The sequence below is a fragment of the Mus musculus genome, chromosome 6 (assembly GCF_000001635.26).
Source record: "Mus musculus strain C57BL/6J chromosome 6, GRCm38.p6 C57BL/6J".
NCBI classification, from domain to species: Eukaryota; Metazoa; Chordata; class Mammalia; order Rodentia; family Muridae; genus Mus; species Mus musculus.
Window position 1 is genome coordinate 87938609 of NC_000072.6, and position 11283 is coordinate 87949891.

Consider the following 11283-nt stretch of genomic DNA (forward strand, 5'->3'; position numbering starts at 1 on the left):
TCAAAAAATAAAAGCCCTTACTGATCCAGTTAAAGGTGTGTAAATGATAGCGTATTAGTCAAGAGATTCTGCTATAGAGTGTTCGTTTTTCCACCCCTCCTTCCCATGACTTTTTCTATTTAGGACCCAAAATCACAGATGAAGGCCATTTTACTTGTCACCTAGCTCTTTAAAAGATTAGAACATAAGAAATGCCCATGTGTTTAGTCAGCAATTGCTATAACTGCCCAGAGCTTCACACCCATTTCTTCCTCAGATTATTCCATTTTACAAAGAAATCCAGGCCTGTTTGATCTCGCCTGCAACCTCTGTAGCAGACTCAGGGAGCCCTTCCTTCTTTAGTACCACCAAAACTCAGTACTGAGATCCAACAGGAAAGGGGAGCAAAGGGTTTGTCCTTCATGATTAACTAAACCTCAGACTAAGCAGGGCAGACTGGTCTGCAGGTCTGAATGTGCTGTGTGGGATCGTGCCTGGCATTCTCTAGAGCAGTGGGCATCAGGAGGATCTGGTTGTCTGGGCCGCCTGCTGGCCTCCCAGACTGTGCCCAACACTTAAGCAACAATTAGGGGATGATAACTCATCCTTAGGGATTCCTTCCTTCAGTCCAGCCCTGGGGGAAGCAGACTGCACAGCATGTCTGGGTTGTGTTAGATGTTCGCTTCTGTCCTCTCCACAGTCCATCTTGATTCAGTGCCTCAGGTAAAACTGCTTTGCATTCAGGCAAAAATAGGCTAAAGCCAGAAGCTTGGTCCCTGGTGCATGACTTAGCACAGGTAGATTGAGGAGCAATCCATGGGGCTCCTGGCATGGGAGGAATGTTGCATCTTGGGGAATGTGGAGATTTTGCTTATAGCTGGGAGGGTCTGGAGGACAGGTGCAATGGTGCAAACTGAACTCTCAGACTTCTGCCAGGCCTGAAAACGTTAAAGATAGGCCATTTCAAAATGTGCTGAGTATAGATTATAGGAAGTCCAAATCATTTGCAGAATGGTACTATCGGAAAAAAATCACTTGATCTGTCCTTTCCTACATGCAGGAAGACAAAGATTCTCTTGGGAGTATCCAGGAAACACCCTTGATCACCGGAGCCTGAGAACTGGGTCTGTAACAGCCTCGAGTAAACACATTTTAAAAGGAATCCTTACCTCCTATGAACTTCAGTACCACTCTCCCATAGGTCTCTATAACATCCCTGAGATTGAGCCCTGCAGCCAAGGAATCACAGGCTGCTGATAGCCACAGGCTCAGGTCTTTCAGAAATGCGTTATGCAAAAGTATAAAAGCATCGTGCTTATTTCTTCAGATGTCACTGTTATAAAGATCTCTCTCTCTCTCTTTCTCTCTCTCTCTCTCTGTGTATATGTATGTGAATTACTCAAATTATGTTTTATTCTTGTTTTGTTTTGTTTGTTTGTTTGAGACAGGGTTTCTCTGTGTAACCTTGGCTGTCCTAGAACTCACTCTGTAGACCAGGCTGACCTCGAACTCAGAAATCCGCCTGCCTCTGCCTCCCAAGTGCTGGGACTAAAGGCGTGCGCCACCACGCCCGGCTTTATTCTCGTTTTGTTTGTTTGGTTTTGCTCTTGTCATGTTTTTGAGACATGATCTCATTTTGTACCCCTGGATGTCCTGAAACCCTATGTAGACAAAGCTGGCTTGGAACACCTCACAGTGATCGGCTTCCTCTGCCTCTGGAGTGCTGAGATGAAGAGTGGATGCCACCAACAGCTTGTCTCTCAACAGCTCCTGCACTGGGTTCCTAGATCCTGCAAATGGCTCGTTTGAGGTGACAGGGCTTGATCTCTACCTCGGGCTTGCACATCCTTTCTCTGCTCAGAGGATGGAGCAAGGGATGGAAATGTTGGAACTTCATTCCCTGAAGAGCAACAACTTGACCAGCATGCATGAAAAGCCTTTGCCAAGTCCTTTGCGCTCTTGGGACAAAGTTAGACCCTAGGAGCCATGGGAGAGTGCATGAGTACTCACAACCAAAGTCTCAAACACCCAAAACCAGCAGGTGCCAGCTTGTGGGCCTCAGGACCTACCTTCAGCGCGCACGCCTGTTATGGAGATGACTGAGGACTTCTTGCAGCCAGCAGAGCGGCAGGGCATGCGGCAGGCTATGTGGACAATGCCCTTAGCAGGCACCAGAAAGCTGTTTGGAGGATCAAATGGTTATAAAATTGACCGTCAAACTGAATAACAGGTCAGAATTGCCAGGTAATCCTGACAAGGCTAAAGTCATCAAGAAAAGAAGTGTCTGGAATCATTGCTACAGCATACTCTTGGGTCCTCAAGAGCATCCTATAAGGAGAAAGTATCATTGCAGTACAAGTACCCAAGACCATAGCCTGAGTCTACAGTGGCTGTCAACAGTCGGTGATGCCCTCAGGACATCACCATAGGGCCTTCTTCTTGGATTTATTTTGAAATCATGTGCATGCAAGCGTGCATGCACTCACACATGCTGAGACACACCACAGGAAGCATGTGAAAGAAGACAGCCGAGCTGCTTTATTCTTTATTCTTCCATGATGTAGGGAATAGGTATTGTACTTACTCAGGTCATCCAGCTTTGCAACGAATACTTTACCCACTGAGCCCCCTTGCTGGTTTTGGAGAGACCAAAACAGAAAATCATAGAAAATCATAGATCAGATTGAGAGACACAAGAGTTTGGGAACTGCATCCAGGTGTGGTGATCAAGACTTTAATCCCAGCACTCAGGAGGCAGAGGACCAATCTGCCTAAAGAGGGAGTTCCAGGACAGCCAGGGCTACTCAGAGACACCCCATATTGAAAAACTGAAAAAGAAAAGAAGAATAAAGAAGAAGAATAAAGAAGAAGAAGAAGAAGAAGAAGAAGAAGAAGAAGAAGAAGAAGAAGAAGAAGAAGAAGAAGAAGAAGAAGAAGAAGAAAAAAGAGGAGGAGGAGGAGGAAGAAGGAAGAAGAGGAGGAAGAAGAAGGAAGAAGAAGGAGGAGGAGGAAGGAAGAAGAAGAAAGAGGAAGGAAGGAAGAAGGAGGAGGAGGAAAAAGAAGGAAGAAGAAGAAGGAAGAAGAAGAAGGAAGAAGAAGGAGGAGGAGGAAGGAAGGAAGGAAGAAGGAGGAGGAGGAAGAAGGAAGAAGAAGAAGGAGGAGGAGGAGGAAGAAGGAAGAAGAAGAAGAAGGAGGAGGAGGAGGAGGAAGAAGGAGGAGGAGGAAGAAGGAAGAAGAAGGAAGAAGAAGGAGGAGGAGGAAGGAAGGAAGGAAGAAGAAGAAGGAAGAAGAAGGAGGAGGAGGAGGAGGAGGAGGAGGAGGAAGAAGAAGAAGAAGAAGAAGAAGAAGAAGAAGAAGAAGAAGAAGAAGAAGAAGAAGAAGAAGAAGAAGAAGGGAAGAAGGAAGAAGGAAAAGAGGAGGAAGAGGAGGAAGAGGAGGAGGAGGAGGAGGAGGAGGAAGAGAGTTTGAGAGCTTTAAGACACATTCAGCTCACACAATATACCTGGCCCATAGTGTTTTGTTTTTATTAATCCATATGGATGTTTTGCCTGCAAGTCTGTCTGTGTGTCATGAACATGCCTGGTGCATTAGATTCCCTGGAACTGAAGTTACGAGTGGTTGTCTGAGGCCAAGTAGAATAATTCAGGAAAGGCAAAAAGAAGCCAGTTAGCCGGGCGTGGTGGCGCACGCCTTTAATCTCAGCACTTGGGAGGCAGAGGCAGGCGGTTCAAGGCCAGCCTGTCTCAAAAAAACCAAAAAAAAAAAAAAAAAAAAAAAAAAAGAAGAAGCCAGTTGAATCAGTTAACTTGAAGAGGCGTTTGAGCCAGAACAGCTGAGCTAACCAGTCAGCCAGAGATCAGAAAGAGCTAGGAAAGGGTGAGCTTATTCAGCAGCAAGTCTCAGAGGCTGAAAATATTCTAGGCCTAGATTAGATAGTATGGATGCTAGAAGCCTCCAGGACTAGGCCTAGGTTAGCAGACAGAGGCAGAAACAAAATGGGATCCCAGAAAGCCACCAAGATGACAATTAGAGGAGAATAAAAGTTAACCCTTTCCTATGGGTGAGAGTCCCTCGGAGAGCTTGGGTTTTATCCTTGTCTTCTGGCCTCCTCGCCTTTTGCCCTGCACAAAAGAGCTGGTACCAGGTGCTGAGTCTCTCCTCTGGCCTAGTCAGGCTAAGCCCCTGACCCCCACTAAATCTAGTGATGATCCACTGAATGGCTCGTGTCTTCCTCTGATCCTCCCTGAGTCCTGGGGATGCTCTCAATTACAGGCCGCAGTGACATTTTTCCTCTCTGCCCCTGCTCTCATCCATGGGAATGGTGTCTTCTCATCCCCTCCCATGCCCCCTTGGGATCTCCAGCCTCTACACCTGGCATTCAACCTGAAGAACCCTAAATTTGTTCACCTTTGCTGTTGAATTTGGCCTCAATACCCACATGGCTGACAGCTTCTTTGCTAGGGTTTGAAAGGATGAATTTTTGCTATGTTACTTCACTTCCATCTTGATTAAATCAAGTGACCACATTGCTTTTAAGTCAACCGAGGGAGGGGAAAAAACCCTCAACTCCTTTCAGTTATCCCTGCACTTAACAAGCCAGCCTCTTCTCTCCCTCTCTGGCCTCTTCAGTTTTTATTTCTCCCTCGTCATCGGTAGGCCACCAGTCAACCCCCTTGGGTACCCATTCCAGTCCACAGGAATCCCCTAGTCCTCCTGCTGTTTGCTCCCGCTCTGCCGTGGGGTCCCACTTACCTACCCCAGCCCCTATGCAGCCATGGTTCTCTCTTTATGGGACATTGCCAGGGTAGACAGCTCCCTCCGGGGACTTGCCCCTTACTCATTTGTAAGAACACTCGCAAACCGAAAAAGATTGGGATTCTATACCACCGATCCTTCTACCTTTATTACAGAATTCCAATTATTACCTAATCTTGCAGCCTTGCTTTCCAAGGCATTTATATGATTCTCAACGAAAACCTTCTCGCTGAGAAGCACAGGCGAGTTGGGAACCAGGACAGAGCACATGCAGATGAAGTCCAGTGTGCCTCCTGGCCTGTCTCTCCAAGCCTGTTCTAAAAGCACTTCTTTTCCCAGAGTTTCCCTGGTATTAGGGCCAAACTTAAATGTCTAGAGCACGAGCTCCTAACTCCACAGGCAGAAGTATTAGTGGTGGCCTTTAAAGTGTAGCATAGGAGAGATGAAAAAGCTCCATGGTTAAGGTCTTTCAGCCAGCCATAGCAATTGCCCAGGCTCCTTTGCTTCCCACTGCATAAGAACCTTCAGGTCCCTGCCTCAAATGTGGTCAGGAGGGCCACTGAGCCCAAGCCAGACCAAACACTTGCAACCCCCCACCGACCATGTCCAAGGTGTCATCAAGAAGGACACTGTGGGGCTGGAGAGATGTCTCAGCCGTTAAAGGCTAGGCTCACAACCAAAACTATAAGAAGGACACTGGGAATATCCCAAGATGTCAGAACCCAGTAAAAGGAGAAAGCCGGACCCTGTTGAGACACCTTCTTCAGAGGATGAAGTTGAACCTAAAGAAACAGAACCAATTGACCTTGGATTCTCATTTGAATTCAAATTAAGCATCAACTGCCTCCAGTACCCCCAAAACACAAGTCACCCTCATCCAGGGATTGGTAAAAGAATGACATTGAGGTCAATACAGTATCAGTGCTGGATTCTGAGCACAGAGCTAGGTTCTATCCAGTCACTGGAAGTTTGATCTTCGTGTGTTATGTGTTTCCAAGGATGTGGGAGTCACTTGCTGCAGCTGATGTGTCTGAGCAATCCTGTCTCTCAACACCAATGCAAGGTAAGGACAGTCCTGCTTATGAGACATCTGTTCTACAGAAAGGAGTGAGGGAGAGGCCTCTCACAGCCCTTGAAATGTTTTCCATAGTTAGCCACTGCTGCCCATTCATGAATGGACTTGTGACTGGACCACCTGAGAAGATTCGTAGTGGATTGGCACAGATTAAACATAGAGTGAAGACCCTCATGGTTACCCTAGGGAAGTCTGGGTGTGTGGAGGCAGCTACACATCTCAATACTTATCCACCCAGTGCAGACATTGATTGGCTCAAGTCTCAGCCCTGGTTGGGAATCCTTACTGTTTAGGTTCTTCTCAACTATATTCTGGTCACCTGGGAAAGAGGTCATGGTCCAGATCCGAATGGTGGCATCATATGCCCAAGTGACAATGTATGTGCCGATTAAGCAATACTTAGGACAGTGCATGGATGGAACATTTGCCTTGCCACAAGCTGAGTTTGAAATACCAACCTTCCTGTCTGTGGAGAAGAATCTCAGAAAGCACACAGGTGAATAGGCACTCTTCACTATCAAGCTTGCTTCCAGAGCGTCCCCAAATCTGTCATCAGCAGCACTTTTCCGGAGTAAGCTTGAGAGTGCAATGATGATGGCACCTAAGACACCTGTGATCCAGCCTTTGACAGAGCCTTTGCTATACTAGGCTCAAGAGCATCAAGTAATAAGACAAGGAACAGTCAGAGAAACGAGTCCTGGAGTACCAGGCTGTTCTCAGGGTTGTTGATGTTACTGCATTTGCCATGGAAAAGTGAACCAATGCTATAAATTAAAAAGAAAGAAGGGGGAGGGAGGGAGGACATTGGGCTGCTGATTGCACCTGTGGCCCTCAAAGCATGGGAACCTCAAAGCCAGATCACCCTTAAGTCAATATCCTAGTTCTGGCCATGGAAAACTGAGGGGGACTGGGCTGCCTTGGCTCAACCATTGCCATCTTCAACAGGGACGCTTGGGTAGTCATTACAGTATCAGGACACCCATTTCCTTCCTTCTGGACACTGGAGCTACCTACTCAGCCCTAGTGGAGTTTTGGGAACCTATCTCTCCTTGTTCCCTTATTGTCAGGATAAGGGGACAGCCTTACCAGACTTACTGAACCCTATCACTCAGCTTTATCTTGAGGGGTGTTCACCTTACCTAATCCTCCCTAGTGGTACCAACCTGTCCTGTCCATACTGGGAAGGGGTCTCTTAGCCAAAGTGAAAGCTCTACTTCCTTTGTCTCTCCCTCACTTGATTCTAGCCCTACCCTTGAATCCAGGCTCCCTGACCATTCCCCCCACTTCCTCTTCCTCCTCCTCCTGCAACAGAGAAAGATGGTCTTTGTCTCTTCCTCTCAGAGGATTGTTGCTTCTATGTTAACCAATTGGGTACAGTAAAAGATAAGATCCAACAACTTAATACAGATATACAAAAATGTGAGAAACAGCTCAATGCCTCTGGACTGTGGATCATTAACAGTCCAGTATACAATTAGATACTACTCTTCGTAACCCCTTTCTCCCTTTCTTAATCCTACTAATTATACCCTGTATTATAAACTTCTTGTCTAGATTTCTTCAACAACAGATTCATCAACTGGTTCCCAGCTATGGAGACTGAGGCCTGAAGTTTACACTGGTGTAGAGGAATTTTGTTCCAAAAACATGTCTTTCTGATCACATCAAAAGAACCCTCTTCTGTTGTGCCTGAAAACAGCTACAGTATAGTTTTACATGAAATAAATATTAAAAAAAAAAAACAGACCTTTTAGGTCTGTGTGATATGGTTGGAATGTATACACATCCTTAGTATACATTTTTAATCCCTCTGTCTGGAAACCTTTAATGCATATTCAATTCCAAACAATGATGTCTAATTGAGGGGCAGACAAGGTGAAGAATCATAGAAAGATTTGACAGAATGATTCAGAGATAGGATACACCCAACTCTCAGGAGAGAAGCTATTTAAGAGCAGTGAAGGGAAAGAGAGAGTTGAGTTGAGTTAGCTGGGAGGCAGCTCATTCGAGAGTTCATGAAGCTCAGTGCAGGTCAACAGAGGCCGCTGGAGCCAGAGAACAAGAAGGAGCCAGAGGTAGTTTGAGGCCAATCAGACCAATTCAGTGAGAAGCCTAGAGAAGCCAGATTGAATCAGCCAGCTTGAAGAGGAGTTTGAACCAGAACAGCTGAGGTGAACCAGATGGCCAGAGTTCAGAAAGAACTAGACAGAGTGAGCTTATTCAGAAGTAAGCCTCCAAGATGACAATTACTGCCACAGACCCGCTGGGTCCCTTTGTCTGTGTGGATCGGGTCTCTGGGGCAGGTGGGCAAAGCGTTCGCGGTTGACAGACAGACCAACACGAGAGATTGTCAGGTCGAGCATCAAATTTTTTATAGTACAGAAAATACAAGGGGTCGGAAGTCACAGCAGGCAAGGTACATTGAAGTTACCACGTACAAAATAATAACTTCAAAAGGATTTACAGGATCCAGGTAAATGTTTACAGTAAAGATAAAGCAGTCCTGCCTAGGATCAGCTTAGTGACAGGCAAGGATTTCACACTCCAGTGTTACACCTTTGAACCTTGTGAAGGCTAGCACCAGGGGATTCTGCTCTTGGCAGGCCTCATGAATAATGTAATATCACAACCCCCCTAATTCCTAGGCCTTGCTAAATTCTTATATGAGGGTAACTTTTAAGTATCTGGAGAATCTCCATTTGTCAGGAGAATTTACCAACTTGCTTTTAATATGCAATGTAGCCTGTACTGAAGATTTCTATCTCAGTGAGATTCCCTGGCTCTTTCTGCAGACCAGCTCTGAGCCACTGGCTCCATCTTTTGTAATGCTTAATTAGTTACTGAATAGGTTAACTTCCTTATTGCATTCTTACAGGATTCTAAGCTTGGCGGATTCTGGGACCTTGGAAAACTGGGGAGACTTAACTATAACAGAATTTAATCTTAAAAGGCATTTATAATAAAATATTAAAAGAGAGCTCATAGATCCATACACCAGACTAACACGGGAATAGAATATGAGTATATGGGTAAATGAGAACGCCAAAACTCCAGGAGGTGAGCTTCCTTGAAACTCTCTGCCTCGTGAGTGGCTTTTAGGCTTCTCAGCTTGTCAAGCTGACTCAACCGACCAGAGGGTGTGGCAAATTACATCTGTTGAAAAAAAAGGTACTTTGTTTGTTTGTTTGTTTGTTTGTTTTGTTTTGTTTTGTTTTGTTTTTTCGAGACAGGGTTTCTCTGTATAGCTCTGGCTGTCCTGGAACTCACTCTGTAGACCAGGTTGGCTTCAAACTCAGAAATCCTCCTGCCTCTGCCTCCCGAGTGCTGGAATCAAAGGTGTGCGCCGCCACTGCCCAGCAAAAAGTTACTTTTACACACTAAGTTCTATAAGGAAACAGGCTGAGCAAGCTATGAAGAGCAAGAGAGCAAACCATGGCCTCTGCATCAGCCCATGCTCTCAACTTTCTTCTTGGCCTTTCTTCTTGGCTTCTTTGCTGATGATGAGCAGCGATCCACAAGCACAAGGGAAGGAGTGGGAACTAACTGGGAACTGTGTGGGATTTTGAAACCTTAGCGCCCACCCCCAGTGACACGCCTCCTCCAACAAAGCTATACCTCTAAATTGTCTCAGAATATCCCACCAACTGGGGACCAAGCATTTGCATAGATGAGCCTCTGGGGATCATTCTCAAACTGCCGCAGGGATGCAACTGAGGGGGGGAAGGGCAGCCCCCACCCAGCATCTCTCCTCCATTTCCTGGCAGATCGCAACCAATCCCCACATTACCATAGTGCAGCTGCCTCCTGGGCAGAACTAGACCCCCAAAACTTTTTTTTTTTAATGAGACAGGATTTCACTGTGTAACCATAGCTGTCCTGAAACTCCCTCTATAGATCAGGCTGGCCTTGAATCCAAAGATCTGCCTGCCTTTGCCTACAGAGTGCTGGGATTAAATGTATGTATCAACCAGTTTGGCTGACCCCAAACTCTTTTTTTTTTAATTTTTTATTTTTTTATGAATGAGGCAATTTATTAACCCTTTGTTCTAATGCTTCTTGTTGGCAGCTGCCACCTGTCCGGTGATCCTGTCCAGATCTCTCTGTCCCTGAGGTGTTAGCTTGCGGCCTCCATCTTGGTCCTTTTCCACCATTTTCAGCCCCTCCAGGGCTTGGAAGACCTGGTGGGCCACACTCTTAGAGCCTCTGCTGAAGTGGCTGGGTCTGACACCATTTCTCTGCCGTCCTCCATAGATCTTGGCCATGGAACCAACCCCCACACCACCTCGGAGGTACAGGTGCCGTGGTGTGGAAGCAGCTCATGTGTAGAACCAGTTCTCATCATACGGGGCAAGCTCTTTATGTTTGGCCAGCTTGACTGTGTCCACCCATTTGGGGACTTTCAGCTTCCCGGACTTTTTGAGGAAGGCTGCCAGAGCTCTGATGAACTCTTGTTGGTTAACGTTGAAAGAGTAATAAACTCAATGCTCCAAGGTATGCTATCATAAAGCAGATAGCAACATTCCTTCCTCTACCCACCCGCTTCCTGGGTTCAAAGAGTGTTCATTCAAAGAAAGTCACCCTGACCCACCCTGACCACTACTGGAACCCACTATGCAAAGGTGCTATTGCTAGGGGCTCTTAGATTTTTAGGGGCTCTTAGAAACTGTCTTGAGAGATAACCTGACACTTGTGACTTTGTACTTCCTTGTGACTCTTAACTGGTAATTTTGGTATTTTCCAACAACGCCCTTCCCACCTCCTTGAGTTGTGGTTCCTTCCTTTAAATACCCCCTTACTCAGCTACTCAGGGCGCCACGGTCCTCTACCCCTGCGTGGTGTATGACCGTGGGCCCGAGAGCGCTCTTGAATAAAAATCCTCTTGCAATTTGCAGCAAGACCGTTTCTCGTTGGTGATTTTGGGGTGTCGCCTCTCCTGAGTCAGAACGTGGGGGGAGTCCTCACGTTGTGGGTCTTTCAACGTCTTTTACAGTAACTCCAAGCATCATGTGGCCTCCGCGCTGCCAGCCAGGGGAAAGGGACCCCAAACTCTTAAGTGATCTTTTTCTGCCAAGAAGCTGGCTCTCAATATTCTCTAAAGGAGTATTGAGAATGGCCTCCTGGTGGGAGCTCAATTATGCTGTCTTGCAAGTAGATTTTGCAAAAAGAGAGAGAGAAAAAAAACAGTTAAAGGTGTCCTATATGCATAATTTTCCTCTCTGGGACTACCCTCACTTGTCAGGGAAGGCCAACCGATGCATGTTTGCTGGATGTTGTCAGCAGGACAAGTCTCTTTTCCTTAAAGGTTAGGCATCCTTTCCTACCCCACCTATCTTTTTCTTTATCTTTGATTCCCTCCCTTATTCCAGAAGCCCTAAGATTCTATAACATACATTGAAGTGGAAACCTCAATTTCTTTGGAAAATCAGCTGTGTTGGTATTTTACTGGAGCAGACACATGAAGGAGTGTTTTCCTG

At 46.2% G+C, this 11283-nt stretch overlaps 1 pseudogene; it reads right to left on the minus strand.

Moving 5' to 3' along the window:
• On the minus strand, positions 9824-10848 carry Rps19-ps9 (ribosomal protein S19, pseudogene 9; annotated as a pseudogene).